Raw genomic sequence first — 20,274 nt, 5'->3', positions numbered from 1 at the left:
GGAGCCGGATTTTTCTTTGTGTCCAAAAAAGATGGCTCTCTACGTCCTTGCATTGACTACCGCGGTCTTAATAAAATCACGGTTAAGAACCGCTACCCCCTACCCCTCATCTCTGAACTCTTTGATCGCCTCCAAGGTGCCCTCATCTTTACCAAACTGGACTTAAGAGGTGCTTATAATCTCATCCGCATCAGAGAGGGGGATGAATGGAAAACGGCATTTAACACCAGAGATGGACACTTTGAGTATCTGGTCATGCCCTTTGGCCTGTGCAACGCCCCTGCCGTCTTCCAAGACTTTGTTAATGAAATTTTTCGTGATCTCTTATACTCCTGTGTTGTTGTATATCTGGACGATATCCTGATTTTTTCTGCCAATCTAGAAGAACACCGCCAGCATGTCCGTATGGTTCTTCAGAGACTTCGTGACAATCAACTCTATGCCAAAATAGAGAAATGTCTGTTTGAATGCCAATCTCTTCCTTTCCTAGGATACTTGGTCTCTGGCCAGGGACTACAAATGGATCCAGACAAACTCTCTGCCGTCTTAGATTGGCCACGCCCCTCCGGACTCCGTGCTATCCAACGTTTTTTGGGGTTCGCCAATTATTACAGGCAATTTATTCCACATTTTTCTACCGTTGTGGCTCCTATTGTGGCTTTAACCAAAAAAAATGCCGATCCCAAGTCTTGGCCTCCTCAAGCGGAAGACGCCTTTAAACGGCTCAAGTCTGCCTTTTCTTCGGCTCCCGTGCTCTCCAGACCTGACCCATCTAAACCCTTCCTATTGGAGGTTGATGCCTCCTCTGTGGGAGCTGGAGCTGTCCTTCTACAAAAAAATTCTTCCGGGCATGCTGTTACTTGTGGTTTTTTTTCTAGGACCTTCTCTCCGGCGGAGAGGAACTACTCCATCGGGGATCGAGAGCTTCTAGCCATTAAATTAGCACTTGAGGAATGGAGGCATCTGCTGGAGGGATCAAGATTTCCAGTTATTATTTACACCGATCACAAGAACCTCTCCTACCTCCAGTCTGCCCAACGGCTGAATCCTCGCCAGGCCAGGTGGTCTCTGTTCTTTGCCCGATTTAATTTTGAAATTCACTTTCGGCCTGCCGATAAGAACATTAGGGCCGATGCTCTCTCTCGTTCCTCGGATGCTTCTGAAGTTGAACTCTCTCCGCAACACATCATTCCTCCTGACTGCCTGATTTCCACTTCTCCAGCCTCCATCAGGCAAACTCCTCCAGGAAAGACCTTTGTTTCTCCACGCCAACGCCTCGGAATCCTCAAATGGGGTCACTCCTCCCATCTCGCAGGTCATGCGGGCATCAAGAAATCTGTGCAACTCATCTCTCGCTTCTATTGGTGGCCGACTCTGGAGACGGATGTTGTGGACTTTGTGCGAGCCTGCACTATCTGTGCCCGGGATAAGACTCCTCGCCAGAGGCCCGCTGGTTTTCTTCATCCTCTGCCTGTCCCCGAACAGCCTTGGTCTCTGATTGGTATGGATTTTATTACTGACTTACCCCCTTCCCGTGGCAACACTGTTATTTGGGTGGTCGTTGATCGATTCTCCAAAATGGCACATTTCATCCCTCTTCCTGGTCTTCCTTCAGCGCCTCAGTTGGCTAAACAATTTTTTGTACACATTTTTCGTCTTCACGGGTTGCCCACGCAGATCGTCTCGGATAGAGGCGTCCAATTCGTGTCTAAATTCTGGAGGGCTCTCTGTAAACAACTCAAGATTAAATTAAATTTTTCTTCTGCATATCATCCTCAATCCAATGGACAAGTAGAAAGAATTAACCAGGTCTTGGGTGATTATTTACGACATTTTGTTTCCTCCCGCCAGGATGACTGGGCAGATCTTCTACCATGGGCCGAATTCTCGTATAACTTCAGAGTCTCTGAATCTTCCTCCAAATCCCCATTTTTCGTGGTGTACGGCCGTCACCCTCTTCCCCCCCCTCCCTACCCCCTTGCCCTCTGGTCTGCCCGCTGTGGATGAAATTTCTCGTGATCTTTCCATCATATGGAGAGAGACCCAAAATTCTCTCTTACAGGCTTCATCACGCATGAAGAAGTTCGCGGATAAGAAAAGAAGAGCTCCCCCCATTTTTTCCCCTGGAGACAAGGTATGGCTCTCCGCTAAATATGTCCGCTTCCGTGTCCCTAGCTATAAGTTGGGACCACGCTATCTTGGTCCTTTCAAAATTTTGTGCCAGATTAATCCTGTCTCTTACAAACTTCTTCTTCCTCCTTCTCTTCGTATTCCTAATGCCTTTCACGTTTCTCTTCTTAAACCACTTATCATTAACCGTTTCTCTCCCAAATCTGTTCCTCCCACTCCTGTTTCCGGCTCCTCGGACATCTTCTCCGTCAAAGAGATTCTGGCAACCAAAAAGGTCAGAGGGAAAACCTTTTTTTTAGTGGATTGGGAGGGTTGTGGTCCAGAAGAGAGATCCTGGGAACCTGAGGACAATATCCTAGACAAAAGTCTGCTCCTCAGGTTCTCAGGCTCTAAGAAGAGGGGGAGACCCAAGGGGGGGGGGTACTGTTACGCCGAGCGCTCCGGGTCCCCGCTCCTCCCCGGAGCGCTCGCTACACTCTCCTCACTGCAGCGCTCCGGTCAGATCCACTGACCCGGGGCGCTGCGATACCGCCTCCAGCCGGGATGCGATTCGCGATGCGGGTAGCGCCCGCTCGCGATGCGCACCCCGGCTCCCGTACCTGACTCGCTCTCCGTCAGTCCTGTCCCGGCGCGCGCGGCCCCGCACCCTAGGGCGCGCGCGCGCCGGGTCTTTGCGATTTAAAGGGCCACTGCGCCGCTGATTGGCGCAGTGGTTCCAATTAGTGTTATCACCTGTGCACTTCCCTATATCACCTCACTTCCCCTGCACTTCCTTGCCGGATCTTGTTGCCATCGTGCCAGTGAAAGCGTTTCCTTGTGTGTTCCTAGCCTGTGTTCCAGACCTCCTGCCGTTGCCCCTGACTACGATCCTTGCTGCCTGCCCCGACCTTCTGCTACGTCCGACCTTGCTTCTGTCTACTCCCTTGTACCGCGCCTATCTTCAGCAGCCAGAGAGGTTGAGCCGTTGCTAGTGGATACGACCTGGTCACTACCGCCGCAGCAAGACCATCCCGCTTTGCGGCGGGCTCTGGTGAAAACCAGTAGTGACTTAGAACCGATCCACTAGCACGGTCCACGCCAATCCCTCTCTGGCACAGAGGATCCACTACCTGCCAGCCGGCATCGTGACAGGGATTTTGGAGAGTACGTTTTTCTGAAATGTTTTTTTGGGGGCATGTTGCATTTAGGAAGCAAATAAAAAAAACATGGCATACCATTTTGGAAACTAGACCCCTTGAGGAACGTAAAAAGGAATTAAGTGAGCCTTAATACCCCACAGGTGTTTCATGACTTTTGCATATGTAAAAAAAAAAAAAATTTTTTCACTAAAATGTGTGTTTCCCCCCAAATTTCACATTTTTGCAAGGGTTAATAGCAGAACATACCCCCCAAAATTTGTAACCCCATCTCTTCTGAGTATGGAGGTACCCCATAAGTTGACTTGAAGTGCATTACGGGCGAACTACAATGCTCAGAAGAGAAGGAGTCATATTTGGCTTTTTGAGAGCAAATTTTGCTCGGGGGGCATGTCGCATTTAGGAAGCCCCTATGGTGCCAGGACAGCAAAAAAAACGACATGGCATACCATTTTGGAAACTAGACTCCTTGAGGAACGTAACAAGGGATAAAGTGAACCTTAATACCCCACAGGTGTTTCACGACTTTTGCATATGTAAAAAAGAAAAAAAAAATTTTACCAAAAATGCTTGGTTTAGCAAAAATTTTACATTTTTAAAAAAGGTAATAGCAGAAAATACCCCCCAACATTTGAAGCCCAATTTCTCCCGATTCAGAAGACACCCAATATGGGGATGAAAAGTGCTCTGCTGGCGCACTACAGGTCTCAGAAGAGAAGGAGTCACATTTGGCTTTTTGGAAGCAAATTTTGCTCTGGGGGCATGCCGCATTTAGGAAGCACCTATGGTGCCAGGACAGAAAAAAAAAACCACATGGCATACCATTTTGGAAACTAGACCCCTTGGGGAACGTAACAAGGGGTAAAGTGAACCTTAATACCCCACAGGTGTTTCACGACTTTTGCATATGTAAAAAAAAAAAAAATTTTTTTACACTAAAATGCTTGTTTTCCCCCAAATTTTACATTTTTACAAGGGATAATAGCAGAAAATACCCCCCAAAATTTGTAACCCCATCTCTTCTGAGTATGGAAATACCCAATAAGTGGACGTGAAGTGCACTGGGGGCGAACTACAATGCTCAGAAGAGAAGGAGCATCATTGAGCTTTTGGAGAGAGAATTTGGCCATGTGCATTTCCAAAGCCCCCCGTGGTGCCAGAACAGTGGACCCCCCACATGTGACCCCATTTTTAAAACTACACCCCTCACGGAAGGTAATAAGGGGTGCAGGGAGAATTTACACCCCACTGACATTTGACGGATCTTTGGAACTGTGGGCTGTGCAAATTAAAAATGTTATTTTTCATTTTCACAGACCCCTTTTTCAAAGATCTGTCAGACACCTGTGGGGCGTAAATGCTCACTGTACCCCTTGTTACATTCCGTGAGGGGTGTAGTTTCCAAAATGGGGTCACATGTGGGTATTTATTGTTTTGCACTTATGTCAGAACCGCTGTAAAATCAGCCACCCCTGTGCAAATCACCAATTTAGACCTCAAATTTACATGGTGCACTCTCCCTTCTGAGCCTTGTTGTGCGTCCCCAGAACACTTTGCGTCCACATATGGGGTATCTCCATCCTCAGGAGAAATTGCGTTACAAATTTTGGAGGCTTTTTATCTTTTACCGCTTGTGAAATTTTAAAGTATGGGGCAACACCAGTATGTTAGTGTACAAAAATGTTTTTTTTTTACACTAACATGCTGGTGTAGACCCCAACTTTACCTTTTCATAAGGGGTAAAAGGAGAAAACGCCCCCCAAAATTTGTTAGGCAATTTCTCCCGAGTACGGCAATACCCCATATGTGGCCCTAAACTGTTGCCTTGAAATACGACATGGCTCCAAAGAGAGAGAGCGCCATGCGCATTTGAGGCCTAAATTAGGGATTTGCATAGGGGTGGACATAGGGGTATTTTACACCAGTGATTCTCAAACAGGGTGCCTCCAGCTGTTGCTAAACTCCCAGCATGCTTGGACAGTCAATGGCTGTCCGGAAATGCTGGGAGTTTTTGTTTTGCAACAGCTGGAGGCTCCGTTTTGCAAACACTGCTGTAGGATACGTTTTTCATTTTTATTGGGGGGGAAGGGGTGGTGGGGGGGGGGGCAGTGTACGTGTGTATATATAGTGTTTTACTCTTTATTTTATGTTAGTGTAGTGTTTTTAGGTTACATTCACACTGACGGCGGATTACACTGAGTCTCCCGCTAGGAGTTTGAGCTGCGGCTGCTGCAGCTCAAACCTGAAGCAGGGAATTCACTGTAATCCGCCGCCAGTGTGAATGTAACCTGTACATTCACATGGGAGGGGGGGGGGGGGCAAAACTACAACTCCCAGCATGCACTGACAGAACGTGCATGCTGGGAGTTGTAGTTTTGCAACAGCTGGAGGCACACTGGTTGGAAAATACTGAGTTAGGTAATAGAACCTATTACCTAACTCGGTATTTCCCAACCAGTGTGCCTCCAGCTGTTGCAGAACTACAACTCTCAGCATGTACTGATTGCCAAAGGGAATGCTGGGAGATGTAGTTATGCAACAGCTGGAGGCACGCAAGTACAACTCCCAGCATGCCGAGACAGCCATTTGCTGTTCCTGAATGCTGGGAGTTGTAGTTTTGCAAGATTTAGAGGGGTTCAGGCTGGAGATCACTGACAGTGGTCTCTAAACTGTGGCCCTCCAGATGTTGCAAAACTACAAATCTCAGCATGCAAAGACAGCAAACTGCTGTCTGAGCATGCTGGGAGTTGTAGTTTTGTAATATCTGGAGGGCTACAGTTTAGAGACCACTGTCAGTGATCTCTAGCCTGAACCCCTCTAAATCTTGCAAAACTACAACTCCCAGCATGCCAACACAGCAAACAGCTGTCAAGGCATCGTGGGAGTTGTAGTTTTGCAACATCTGGAGGGCGACAGTTTAGAGACCACTCTCTAAACTGTCGCCCTGCAGATGTTGCTAGGCAACAGACTCCTGGACACGCGGCGTCATACTCACCTCCACCGCCGCCGTGATCACAGCCGCCGCCGTCATCTGGAGCTCCGCCGCCGGGTAAGTGACCGCCGCTGCCGCCGCCGCCTCTACTACACGGTTCCCCCCGCTGTGCCCGGACACCCATGGGCGGGCATAGCGCGGGGAACCGAACTTTAACCCCCCCGCCCCCAGTCTGCTATTGGTCGGCCGCTCCGCTGATCAATAGCAGGGATAGGAGGGGTGGCAACCCTGCCACCTCACTCCTATCTCTTCAAGGGGGAATGAGGGTGTCATACATGTATGCCATGGGTCAGCTCCCATTCTATAACGTGGGGCCACGGCGTGGCCCCTCGTCATAGCGGGTCGGGCCTGGCACATAGCAATGGCCAGGACCCGTGGCTAATAGCGCGCGGCAGTGATCGCGGTACCGCACGCTATTAACCCTTTAGACGCGGCGTTCAAAGTTGAATGCTGCATCTAAAGTGAAAGTAAACTAATGCCGGTTAGCTCAGGGAGCTGCTCGCGATCGCCGCGGCAAAATCGCGGCATCCCGAACAGCTTACATGACAGTCGGAGGATCCCTACCTGCCTCCATGCTGTCCGATCGCCGAATGACTGCTCCGTGCCTGAGATCCAGGCAATAGCAGTCAAGCGGCAGAATCATTGATCACTGGTTTCCTATGAGAAACCAGTGATCAATGTGAAAGATCAGTGTGTGCAGTGTTATAGGTCCCTATGGGACCTATAACACTGCAAAAAAAAAAGTGGAAAAAAAAGTGAATAAAGATCATTTAATCCCTTCCCTAATAAAAGTTTGAATCACCCCCTTTTCCTATTTAAAAAAAGAAACAGTGTAAATAAAAATAAAAATAAACATATGTGGTATCTTCGCGTGCGGAAATGTCTGAATTATAAAAATATATTATTTATTAAACCATACGGTCAATGGCGTATGCGCAAAAAAATTCCAAAGTCCAAAAAAGCGTATTTTTGGTCACTTTTTATATCATGAAAAAATAAATAAAAAGCGATCAAAAAGTCCAATCATTACAAAAATGGTACCGCTAAAAACTTCAGATCACGGTGCAAAAAATGAGCCCTCATACCATCCCATACACAGAAAAAAAAAAAGTTATAGGGGTCAGAAGATGACAATTTTAAACATATAAATTTTCCTGCATGTAGTTATGATTTTTTCCAGAAGTACAATAAAATCAAACCTATGTAAGTAGGGTATCATTTTAACCGTATGAACCTACAGAATAAAGAGAAAGTGTCATTTTTACCGAAAAATGTACTGCGTAGAAATGGAAGCCCCCAAAAGTTACAAAATTGTGTTTTTTCTTCAATTTTGTTGCACAATGAATTTTTTTTCCGTTTCTCTGTAGATTTTTGCATAAAATGACTGATTTCATTACAAAGTAGAATTGGTGGCGCAAAAAATAAGCCATTATATGGATTTTTAGGTGCAAAATTGAAAGAGTTATGGTTTTTTAAAGGTAAGGAGGAAAAAATGAAAGTGCAAAAATGGAAAAACCCTGGGTCATGAAGGGGTTAAGAAATTAAAAAGTTAGTGTAGGCATGCCTTACAAGCAGGTAGAAAAAGAACAGTTGGGAGAAATGGCAGGATGCAAAGCAAAGTTTTGTTGGGACAGATTTTGGGTGTGTTCTCGCCCATTAAAAAATTTACTTTAGGAGGGCGTGTCTAGCCATGGTTGTATGAGGATGTGCTGCTGAGGAGCTCCTGCCTGCCGTTAGCTATTTTTGCCCTTCTTGTGCTGTGCCTATGGGGAATAGATCGCGGAACAAAAAGAAGAAGGTCTCTGGCATCCCCCCACCACTTCCCATGTCTCTCGACACTTACTTTACCCGGGCCCAGCCCTCCCGCACGGGGACCCCGCTGCCTGCTCTGATGCCCGGCGCCATCTTGGAACAGCGGAGCGGTACACGCACGGCCCCTCCGGCAGCCAAGGCTCTGATACAAGGCCGCACTGAAGAGGAGTGCGCCCGCCCTCGGGATCATCACTGCTCCCCTCCGGAGCGTTCCGGTGCTCCTCCGGCCATCCCTTCTGAAGCGCTGCGTCCTCCGGCTCCTGCCCCTGCTCTCCAGCCCTCCGGCTCTCCCAGGCAGCAAGATGGCGGCACGCAGCAGGCCCACCTTTCTGACGTGGCTCCCGCTCTGCTTGTGTGCGGTCTAGAGCCTGGACCCTCACAGAGCCAGGTAAGAGGAACCCCTGAGAGATCCCCAGCCATGGAGGTGCTTCCTGTCAGCGGTCCCCCCACATTGGACTTGCTCACAGGGGATACCCTGTTAACCCCCACGGTACCTCACCTACAGCCTCCACTAGGCCCATCCCCACCCTCCTGGAGGGGCACTACGGCTATGCTGCATCTGGATGTCCCTCTCCGGAGACCCGAGGGGGCTTCTCCCCAAGGGTCTCCCCAAGTACCTCCTACAGCCACCATCTCTATTACCTGCTGGCCTGGTAGCTGGGTCACCTTCCCCCCCATGGGTGTCTGGCTCTTCCTGGGCTGCTGGCTCACATTCTGCCTCATCATCTCCTGCAGGGTCTGCACTAGCTGCCTCCCCTCCGGCCTCTGCACCTTCCAGCCAGGGGCCATCACCCTCGCCCCCTCCTGGCCCTCAACTACCTCCCACACACCAGGAGGTAGCCTGCAGCTTGGATGCCACCCCACCACTTTTCCGCTCTTTATGCATTGTGATGTGGTAGTGCCTCCTGCCATTGCGGCCTCTGCTCCTATCAATCTGGCCGACCTACAGTCGTTGGTACAGTCTCTCCCAACTAAAGATGATATCTCTACACTGACCCGACAGGTGGTCCTCGAATGCAAGCAAGAACTTGCACAACTACGTTCAGAACTTTCCTCAGTGTCTGCCAGGGTGGAGACCGTGGAGGCGGCACAGGACTCTACTTTAACCTCCCTTCAGGCTTTGCAGGCTGTAGTGAGTGGCCACACTGACCAATTGTTCCATCTTCAGCAACACTTGGATGATATTGAAAATCGTAGCCGCAGGAACAACATCAGAATCCTTGGTTTGCCAGAGGTGGTGTCATCTGGGGAGCTGTGGGAGGCCCTTCCTGCTATTTTCAATGACCTCCTAGACAGGCCTCCTGAGGCGCACATAGAGATGGACCGAGCACATAGAGCTCTGCGCCCACCGAGCTCTGACGACCGCAATCCAAGAGACGTAATCTGCCGGATACACTTTTATGCCCTGAAGGAGGACATTTTGCGACATGCGAGAAGACGTCGACAGATCACCTACAAGGACGTCCCTGTCCAGTTGTACCCCGATCTCTCACGCCATACACTGGCCCAACGAGCTGCTCTTAAGCCCCTTCTGCAGGTCCTGCGTGACAGGGACTTTCCGTACCGCTGGGGTTTTCCTTTCTCCCTCACAGTGCGCTATAGGGGGCGCGTGGTGTCCCTGCGCTCTCCGGAGGATCTTCCCAGCTTTCTCCAAGCCCTGGATTTACCTGAGGTGGTGCTTCCGGAATGGCCTATGTTGCATTCCCCTCCGTTCCAACGGCCAGTCCCGCCCCCTACTTCACCTCCGGCGAGAGCCCCTCGCTCTGGACTCCCTCCTAGAAACTCTCGAGGACCCCGAGTGGCCCCTCAGTCTCGACAGTCGCAGCTGCCCTCGGTGGCTCCTGCTTCTCGTAGGGCCTCGCAACCTACCACTTGATCTTTCCACTAGAAATGTGCTATTTAGCAGTTGATTGCTCATTTTTATTAATGTTATCTTCTGGTGCTACTGATAGTTGCCATTTGGGGATTTGGGATTATTGTATTAGAAACTGTATTGTCACTATTCTCTCCCCAGTGCCTCTAATTGTGCTTTTTGTATGTTTTCCCCCCTTTTCATCTGACTCATTTTCATTGTCCTCTAGCACTTTTGGGCTCTTTTCAGCTACTGTTACATATTCAGCAGTGTAGTAGGTTCTGTCTCTCTCGCTACCTGACTAACTTTAACCCCCTATAGGTATAGGGCTCCTGGGGACGATCTGGTCCTTGGGACTTATTCCCTCCTTTACTACTTATTGTTCTTGTTAGTTTCCGCAACAGTAGTCTCTTCTCTCTGTCTGTCTACTGCTTATTTCGTTACCCCTCTTTTTTCTTTTCTTTTCTTCTTTCTCTTCTCTCTTGTTTTGTTGGTCTGTCTTGTGTAGGTGTTTGCTGCTCTTGTTGTGTACTTGTTCTCCTTTTGTGTTGCTCCTTTTTGTTTTTCCCCCTTGTCTTATCCCTGTGTTTTATTTCCCCCCCCCCTTTTTTTTTATCTGACCCCCCTATAATAGCACCTCATTCCTGTACTAACTCTGTTTTTTTGTTTTCTCTCGGTTTCTCTGAGTTTCTCATGGCAGATCTCAAGATTATTTCTTTTAATGCCAAAGGTCTCAACACCCCGGAAAAAAGGGCTCAGATCCTTCACTATTGTCACAAGCAACGGGCTCATCTGGTATGTTTTCAAGAGACACATTTTAAGGTAGGCCACACACCCTCTCTCAAACATCCACACTACACCTCCTGGTTCTGTGCTGACAATCCTCTGTCCAGATCCTGTGGGGTGGCGATCGCCATTCACAAGTCTCTTCCCCATCAGGTTCTGAACTGTACGATTGCCCCGGATGCACGTTACTTTATCTTTTCTTTAAGTATTGGGGGACACGAATTCACGATTCTTAATGTCTACTGCCCGAATCTCCAACAGATCCCCTTTTTGCTTGACTTTATTGATGTTGCTCTCCCGCTACTTAGGGGCACTGTTGTCTTATGTGGTGACCTTAATTTTACTTTGCGAGGAGGTAGAGGAAGAAGGACCACTGATAATCCAGGCGCTGCTAGCTCAAAAACACCGGAGGCAAGGGGTTATAGATGAAAGATCCTTGAGATCTATGCAAAAAAGCATATCACCCACGATATAATCTGGGTACTGTAGTGCGAGTCGCTGCTATGCCGATGGGTTGCAGGAGGAAACAAGTCGTCCTGGGAGTCAATATTAGAAGTAGAGTAGGAAAAAACCCTCAGGTATGGTGCTGCAGACTCTTGTAGACAGATGAGGCGGATGCCAAAGGTAATAGGAAAGTCCTCAGCAGGACATTTTATTTAAAAAAAAACAATAAAATGGACAAGATGACGCGTTTCGAGGGTAAACCCCTCTTCATCAGATCAGCATAACATACATAGGACACATGGCAAGTTTAAATACAATGTGAACAGGCGCCAAAAACGCAAAGTGGGCGTGGCTAGAATGGTCAAAGGTCACTACAGGTGTTGCCCTTACACACCTAGCATAGAATTAACAATCATAAAAACATGAAAATATAGTAAGGAAAGGATGTACAATTGTATAGTGTGAACCATGGTAGGCTAAAGGGGTGGATGTTCTGTGATGCTGCATTGAAGCAGCGACATATATAAGTGCAGATAACGGCAGCACTCATCCCGAGATGATTGCTAGGGACGCGTCGCTAACCACATGGGAGGCGGGGGGATAGAGCCAATCAGCGACGTACAGCTGCATTGACCCATCAGCGGACTGCGCGGTCCGGCCAATCAGCTGGCATTGCCGCGCTGTTTGCAGGAAGCGACACGTCCCTGCTGGTTGTTAGGGACGCGTTGCTATGAATGGGACGATGGAAGCGAGGCCGTCATTTACGAAGGTCGGAGTTACTAGCCCTACCCCTTGACAAAAGGGGCGGAACATGATAAATAGGCAGCGCGATTAGAACTAGAAAAACACTCATAGGGGTGGGCTAAAAGTTAAGGGCCTACAGCAGTTGCAAATGGACTGCCAGAAATAATAAAATGTAAAGAAAAAGAGGGGGGGGGAATAAGGAGGGGGAGAGGAAAAGGGAGATTAATAGGAATGGATCATAGACCCATGATTATCAGATGAAGCGTGTCTAGAGAGCCATAATAAATCAGGGCATAGGGGTAACATAACCAAAATGTAAGAATATATGAGTGGTAACAAAACCATAGCTGTCTATGACAAGTATACACATAGAAGTGTAGAATAAAATAGATAAGATGGTTTTAATATAATGATAATAAAACCGGACGTAAGGGGGCAATAAATCACCAACAACCTCGTCAAAAAGAGTGTAACATATAAAGCAGAAGCCCAAATGTCTATGGTAAATTAGATAAAACAATATCAGTATATAGGAAAATACGGTAAAAAAATTGATATAAAATGAAAGTAAAGATATAAATGTAAATATTATAAATATGGATTTAAATCTATATATATATATATATATATATATATATATATATATATATATATATATATATATATATATATAAAATTCATGGATATAAAATCAATATTAACATAAGGGAAATCAATATAAATATAAATGTCATAAATATAAAATTTAGAGATATGGAGTAAACAAACCCATTATAAATACGCAGTGTTGGGATGTTAGTAAAACCACATAGAAGCACACGGTAAATAAGATGCAAAATATGTTAAAATGTAAACACTCGATAAATTAGTGAGTAAATATTGGACCAAAAGTATATATAACAAATATTGAGTAATTGATACAAGAGAAACAGATAACCCTGTGGACAGATAATAATAATATTGGTGAGGATTACAGGGAGCATTCAATAAGTTCATTAAGGCCTCCGGGTGCAAGAGTTTTGAGTTTATAGATCCAAAAGTTCTCTCTTTTCCTCAATGTACTGAATCTTTGCGGGTCCTCTTTTGAGATGCCTTCAATAGGTGTAACCGTAATGCATCGGAAATCTTGCTTGTGTACCTGAAGCAGGTGTCTGGAGACACTGTGTAGCAAGAAACCATGAACGGTGTTGCTACGATGTTTGTTAATTCTTTCCCGTAGGCAACGGATGGTACGGCCCACATATTGGAGTTTGCAAGGATATTCCAGTAAATATATCAAATATTGAGAGGAACAGTTTAAAAAGGTTTTGATATTAAAATGCTCGCCTGATTTGGTGGACGTGAATTTTTTAAAGCGATTATTAATACTGGCACAACATTTACATCTTGTGATGCCACATTGATAGCTACCTATACTGGTCAAAAAATTATTAGTCTGGCCAGAAGTAGCAGCTCTTAGTCTGCTAGGGGCGACTATATTGCGTAGAGTGCGCCCACGTCTAAAAGTGACCGAGGGTTTGTGGGGTAGAATGTCACATAGGTAGGGATCTTTTAATAGGATCGGCCAGTGTTTGGATAGAATTTCCTTAACCTGCGTATGTTCCCGTGTGAAGGTGGTAATAAAATTGGAGGACCAGTCATAGTTTTTGGAATTGTTGCGTGTTGTTTTAGACAGACATTCGGCTTGTGTCTGTAAGCTGGCCTTCTTGTATGCCGACTCTATAATGGCCTTAGGATATTTCTTCGCTATAAAGCGAGTTTTAAGAGTGTTGCTCTGGAGTTTGAAATCTTCCAAAGAAGAGCAGTTCCGTCTAATTCGCTTGAACTGACCTTACGGGATGTTAGAAATCAATTTTTTGTAATGGGAGCTAGAAAAGTCCAAATAGCTATTGCTATCTACCTCCTTGAAATAAGTGCGAGTGCTTAGTCTATTGGCTTCGTCATGAAATAAGACAACATCTAGGAATTCTGCATTATTGTGAAAGATATTATGAGTAAAATGAAGTCCCCATGTGTTGGTATTAAGATCATTTAAAAACTCTTCAAGCTGTGGGGAGCTCCAAATCTGACCCACTCCGTTTTTTTCACGTGTTGTTGTCTTCTGAGGGCTTATTGCCCCTTGCTGACATACGTCCAGTTGAACCTCCCCATCCCCGTAAGCCTTTTGAATACATACAACTAAAACATTTCTACTCTTTGGTGTCATGCTCGGCCCACCTGCATCGGGAGTTAACTCCCTTTGAGGGACTTTGCATGGCCCCCTCCTTGCCCCCCCACACCATAGGGTTTCTGTACAGATTGTTGCTTACTCAACACACCTCTTCTTTGCCCTCCTTCTGTAGCGCTTGGGAGGCGGACCTCGGCTCTCAGTTCTCCCCGGAGCAATGGCAGAAATGCTTTCACCTTTCACATAAGTCAATCATACCTAACAGATCACAAGAGACGAACTACAAAATACTCTCCTGCTTGTATAGGACTCCGGAGCAGTTGCATCGATGGTACCCGTCAGTCTCTGACCTTTGTTGGCGTTGTGGACAAGCGACTGATACGATGTTGCAAATCTGGTGGGGTTGTCCCTCACTGCGTCCATTCTGGACTTCAGTACGCTCTATCACTCACGATATCACCGGTGTGACTGTTCCGGATTCCCCTGAGGCAGTCCTGCTCTTCATGTTTGACATTTCTGCTACTTCCTTCTGGAAATCTCTCTTACGCTATTTTCTGCAGGCTGCTAAGTCAGTTATTCCCCATAAATGGAGGTCTTCCACGCCCCCCGACTGTTGGGAATGGCTTGCAGAGGTGAATTATTTTCAGCACATGGAGGAGTTAATTGCCTTGACCCCTGCAGAAAATGAAAGATGTACCAAAACGTGGTATGATTGGTCATCCTTCCAGTCTACCTCCGAGTACCGTGACCTATTGGCCTTGGAATCCTCTGTGACGCAATGACCCTTTTTTGTCTACGCTTTCTCTCGTCTGTCTTGGTAACCTTCCCGCCCTACTTCCCTTGTTGTTTCTTGTCTGTCTGTAAGACCCTTGTCTCTGTATGTTGTCATGTCTGCCTGTTTCTGTGTTTTACATACCCTCTTATTTTTCTGTTCTTCACTTTTTATCTATATCCCTCTATTCTTTCCTTTCTGAACCTTGCCGCTTTAGCATTGATGTGGTTATTACATATTCTAAGTTGGTGTTCCTTGTTGAGTATACGGATTGCTTTGACATGATGTCCTTCCTGTCTGTTGCGCGAGTAACGGACTCCCTAGTGCTGACCGCACTTTCTGCCATGCACGGTCTTTATGACTTATTCAGTTTTTTTATCTTGCATTGAGGCCATGCTTAACACCTTGTGCCTCTGTCACTGTCGTGCCTTGTTATTGTTTTTTTTGTTTATTGAAAATTATTGAAAATTAATAAAGATTTTGAATAAGAAAAAAATTTACTTTAGGGGTTAAGTAGCTGATCCATCTGCAGCATCTCCCCCTGCCCCCTGTAACAGGAAGCCTCTGATTGGTTGATGCAGGTGCCTTTCCCAGGCTGCAGGACCAATGAGTGCTTCCTCTTAGCTCAGGGGAGATGACATGATAGAGCAGACACTCCGTGATCTCCTGGGGCTTCGCTCTGTACTATGAGTAGTGATCACACTGAGGCTGCGTGCATCACAGGAAATCACAGAAGCAGAACACGTCAGATCCGGGACGGTTGGGAGGTAAGTCTATTATCATAATAGTAATACACATTGGGGGACATGTATGAAAACTTGTGCAGAGGAAAATTGACCAGTTGCCCATAGCAACCAATCAGATCGCTTCTTTCACTTTTCATTTTTAAATGTGGTGTCCCGGTACAGGACTTGATCCTGTCCCTGTCTAAAGTCCCCTCAGCCAGAGTTCCTTCACTCTCATAGGGCACTCTTGCAGGGCTTACCCCTGGTCGCCTCATGTAAATTGTGTTCATATATATATATATATATATTTAATGTATAGGAAATATTATGTATAGGACCTTAGCAGGTCACGTGCCTTTAATTACGATTGTACTATGGTTTAAGGACCTTACAGGGTCATGTGATGTACCCAGAGTTCACTGGGTCAGGACTTACATGTTTGCCAGCCAATGAGCTTTGTCCAGCCTCCTTAATATATAAGGGGCTGTAGTCAATCAATTCACTCTCTTAGCTCTTGCCTCTCTTAGTTCCGGACTATCAAGCAGCACAAATCTCATCAGCATCAATTCAAGTCAGCTAGGCCAAAGCCTAAGATCCAGCAGCCACTAAAACGTGAGTTACCAAAGCTCAAACTACCTAATCCTGTGTGACTACTACCAGCTAACATATTATAATTAGTAGCACAGTGGCTAGCATCAAAGCTCATTGCTTCAGAGTCCCAGCACAACCTGTGAGGAACCTGTATCCCGGTTCACTCTAGAGAGACTGTTATGTTTGAAGACTGTTGTATAAAATCCTCAAGTAAAGTTCTTCAGTTTATTCATAAAATCTGCTGTGGATATTCCGTTATTCTCCCTACCGTTTCTGGGACGGTTGGCGGTAGGACTATTAACACTAAGGAAACCTCGCCCTGGCATCATGACATCTTAGGGTTAATACCAACAGACCCTACACTACCACTACAACACCCTAGACACAATTACTCTCTCCTGCCCACCACATAAAAATGAAATAAACTATCTGGTTGCTATGGGCAACCACTTTTCCTCTTTACAGGTTTTGATAAATTTTCTCCAGTGGTTTTGGCAAAAATTACACAAAGATGGCGTCTTGGGAGAATAGAAATGAGGACGCAATTGTTGTGGTGTGTTTATTTTTATTTTTTACCAAATAAACCTCAAACAAAAATGGTGTCTGTTCCTAGGCTTAGGCTGGGACTAAACACAATGTATCTGTGGCGTTTTTCAAAGCCCACATTGCCTTATCTTTGGTGGTCTCCCCCCCCCCCCCCCCCCTTCCGACAGACGTCTGTCCAGCTGTTGCAAAACGACAACTCCAAGCATGCCCTGACAGCAAATGATATTACAAATACTGAGTATAAACAAATATAACACACCCACAGGGAGTAGTGTCATTTTATTTAAAAAATGCTAAAAAAAAATCCCTTAGGTAACAGTCATGCAGAATATATTAAAAAGCTTTTTTAGGTTTCAGCCAATCAGAGAGCAGCACTGCTCAAATAGAATTCCCAGGAGGTAACAGCGTGTCACACATGTGATGTCATAACCATTGTCCACCAGAGAGCAGCACTGAGCAGAAATAACACAGCTCCTGCTCATTCTTCATCAGTGAGGGGCCAATGCTGGACACTGTAGGTGCGTGGGAATGTGAAGTTGAATACATCACTGTGATTGGTAAGTGTCACATTGTTGTGTCCAAAAGGTCTTTAGTGCAGTTCCATGTGCATTTCAATAATAAACATGTAAATAATCTATCTTTTGTTTTCCTATCTTAGATGCACTATTTCCAGGATGTGGAGTAGCATTTCCGGACTATCAAGACGTTGTAATAAGGCACATATTTCCGGACTTACAGCAAGAAGTTGGATGAAGGCATAAACCCTCGAATCACGCACATACACAGACACTTTGCCCAAATTCTAGAGGTAACCTCCTTTAGTATGCCCAGAGGAAGGGCAATACAGTAGCCATGGATTCCCTACAGGTTTCCTCCCCTCTGGAGGTTTTTCCTGTCCTGAGTTAGTTACTGTACGCTCTTTGTGAGTGATGGAAGGTTACAAAAATCCCTACACAAACATTTTAATAAATAATAAAGTTCCCCTGTTTTTAAACCGTTCTTTGACTTGTTTGACTCATTTATTTTATTTCTGTCTGTGAAAAATTGTGATTTTTTTTTTAAGTGTACAAAGCATTCCTCAGCAGGCATCAAGCGCAAACCCCTGGGGGGGGGGGGTCCTGAGAACCCCCCCACCCATGTCAGGGATCAGTTCAATTCAGACCGGCGATCTGTGGCAATTCCGCGTCATACGGGTCTCCAGTGACCGGAAAATAAGGAGGATCGGGGGTGTCTAAGACACCCCCGATCCCCTGAAGGCATAGGGGTAAGGTGGAAGGGGTGCCACCCCTCCTATTCCTGCTATTGGTCGGTCAGAGACGACTGACCAATAGCAGTTTGGGGGTGGGGGAGTTAAAGTTCGGTTCCCCGCTCTGCCCACCGACTTTTGTCCTGGAAGAGTGGGGGAACTGGTGGTCATCGGCGCCAGAAGTCACTTACCAGGCGGGCAGCGATGAGATATGGCTCCCTGGTGCGCGATCCTATAGAAGCCAGTGAGTTGATGCCTAGCAACATATGGAGGGCAACAGTTAGAAGACCACTATACAGTGGACTCTAAACTGTAGCCCTCCAGATGTTGCAAAACTACAACTCCCAGCATGCCCAGACAGCTGTTTGGGCATGCTGGGATATGTAGTATTGCAAGATTTAGAGGAGTACAGTTTGGAGATCACTAAGCAGATCAGTACATGTTGAGAGTTGCAATTTTGCAACAGCTGGAGGCACACTGGTTGGAAAATACTGAGTTAGGTAACAGAACCTAACTGAAGGTTTTCCAACCAGTGTGCCTCCAGATGTTGCAAAAGTACAACTCCCAGCATGCACTTTCTGTCAGTGCATGCTGGGAGTTGTAGTTTTGCAACAGCTGGAGGTTTCCCCCCCACACACACACACACTCACACACACACTCACACACACACATGTTTTTCTCCTTTTACCCCTTATGAAAAGGAAAAGTTGGGGTCTACACCAGCCTGTAAGTGTAAAAAAATTTACATTTTTACACTAACATGCTGGTGTTGCCCCATACTTTTTATTTTCACAAGAGGTAAAAGGAAAAAAAGACCCCCAAAATTTGTAACACAATTTCTCCTGAGAGGGCATAAAATGCTCTGCCGACAAACAACAAGGCTCAAGAGTTGGAGTGTACTATGTACATTTGAGGCCTAAATTGGTGATTTTCACAGGGGTGGCTGATTTTATAGTGGTTCTGACATAAACGCAAAATAAATAAATACCCACGTGTGACCCCATTTTGGAAACGACACCCCTCACGAAACGTATTAAGGGGTATAGTGAGTTTTAACACCCCACGGGTGCTTGACAATTCATTAAAGTTGGATAAGAAAATGAAAAAAATAATTTTTTAACTAAAATGCTGGTGTTACCCTAAAGGGAAAATGGGGAAAAAAGCCCCCCAAAATTTGTAACCCCATTTCTTCTGAGTAAGAGCATACCCCATATGTGGATGTAAAGTGCTCTGCGGACGCACTACACTGCTCAGAAGGAAAGGAGCGCCATTGGGATTTTGGAGAGAAAATTTGTCCGGAATTGAAGGCCTCTTGTGTCTACAAAGCCCCCATAGTGCCAGACCAATGGACCCCCCACATGTGACCCCATTTTGGAAACGAAACCCCTCACGGAATGTAATAAGGGGAGCAGTGAGCATTTACGCCCCACAGGTGTCTGACAGATTTTTGGAACAGTGGTCCGTGAAAATGAAAAATGTAATACCCCTTTTAGGAATTAGGAAGTGAGTGTAGGCATGCGTTAATAGGGGATAAGATTTCTAGTGGCGGAGTACTCCTTTAAGGAATTAAAAAGTTAGTGTAGGCATGCTTTACAAGCAGGTAGAAAAAGAACAGTTGGGAGAAATGGCAGGTGTGTTCTCGCCCATTAAAAAATTTACTTTAGGGGGGTGTGTCTAGCCATGGTTGTGTGAGGACGTGCTGCTGAGGAGCTCCTGCCTGCCGTTAGCTATTTCTGCCCTTCTTGTGCTGTGCCTATGGGGAATAGATCGAGGAACAAAAAGAAGAAGGTCTCTGGCATCCCCCCACCGCTTCCCATGTCTCTGGACACTTACTTTACCCGGGCCCAGCCCTCCCGCACAGGGACCCCACTGCCTGCTCTGATGCCCGGTGCCATCTTGGAACAGCGGAGCGGTACACGCACGGCCCCTCCGGCGGCTCTGGCCCTGATACAGGGCCGCACTGAAGAGGAGTGCTCCCGCCCTCGGGATCATCACCGCTCACCTCCGGAGCGTTCCGGTGCTCCTCCGGCCATCCCTTCTGAAGCGCTGCGTCCTCCGGCTCCTTCCCCTGCTCTCCGGCTCTCCCAGGCAGCAAGATGGCGGCGCGCAGCAGGCCCACCTTTCTGACGTGGCTCCCGCTCTGCTGGTGTGCGGTCTAGAGCCTGGACCCTCACGGAGCCAGGTAAGAGGAACCCCTGAGAGACCCCCAGCCACGGAGGTGCTTCCTGTCAGCGGTCCCCCCACATTGGACTTGCTCACAGGGGTTACCCTGTTAACCCCCACGGTACCTCACCTCCAGCCTCCACTGGGCCCATCCCCACCCTCCTGGAG

This window comes from Hyla sarda, chromosome 12, assembly GCF_029499605.1.
Source record: "Hyla sarda isolate aHylSar1 chromosome 12, aHylSar1.hap1, whole genome shotgun sequence".
In the NCBI taxonomy this organism is placed as follows: domain Eukaryota; kingdom Metazoa; phylum Chordata; class Amphibia; order Anura; family Hylidae; genus Hyla; species Hyla sarda.
The sequence above is the reverse complement of the archived record's forward strand: the minus strand, read 5'-3'. Positions refer to the sequence as shown.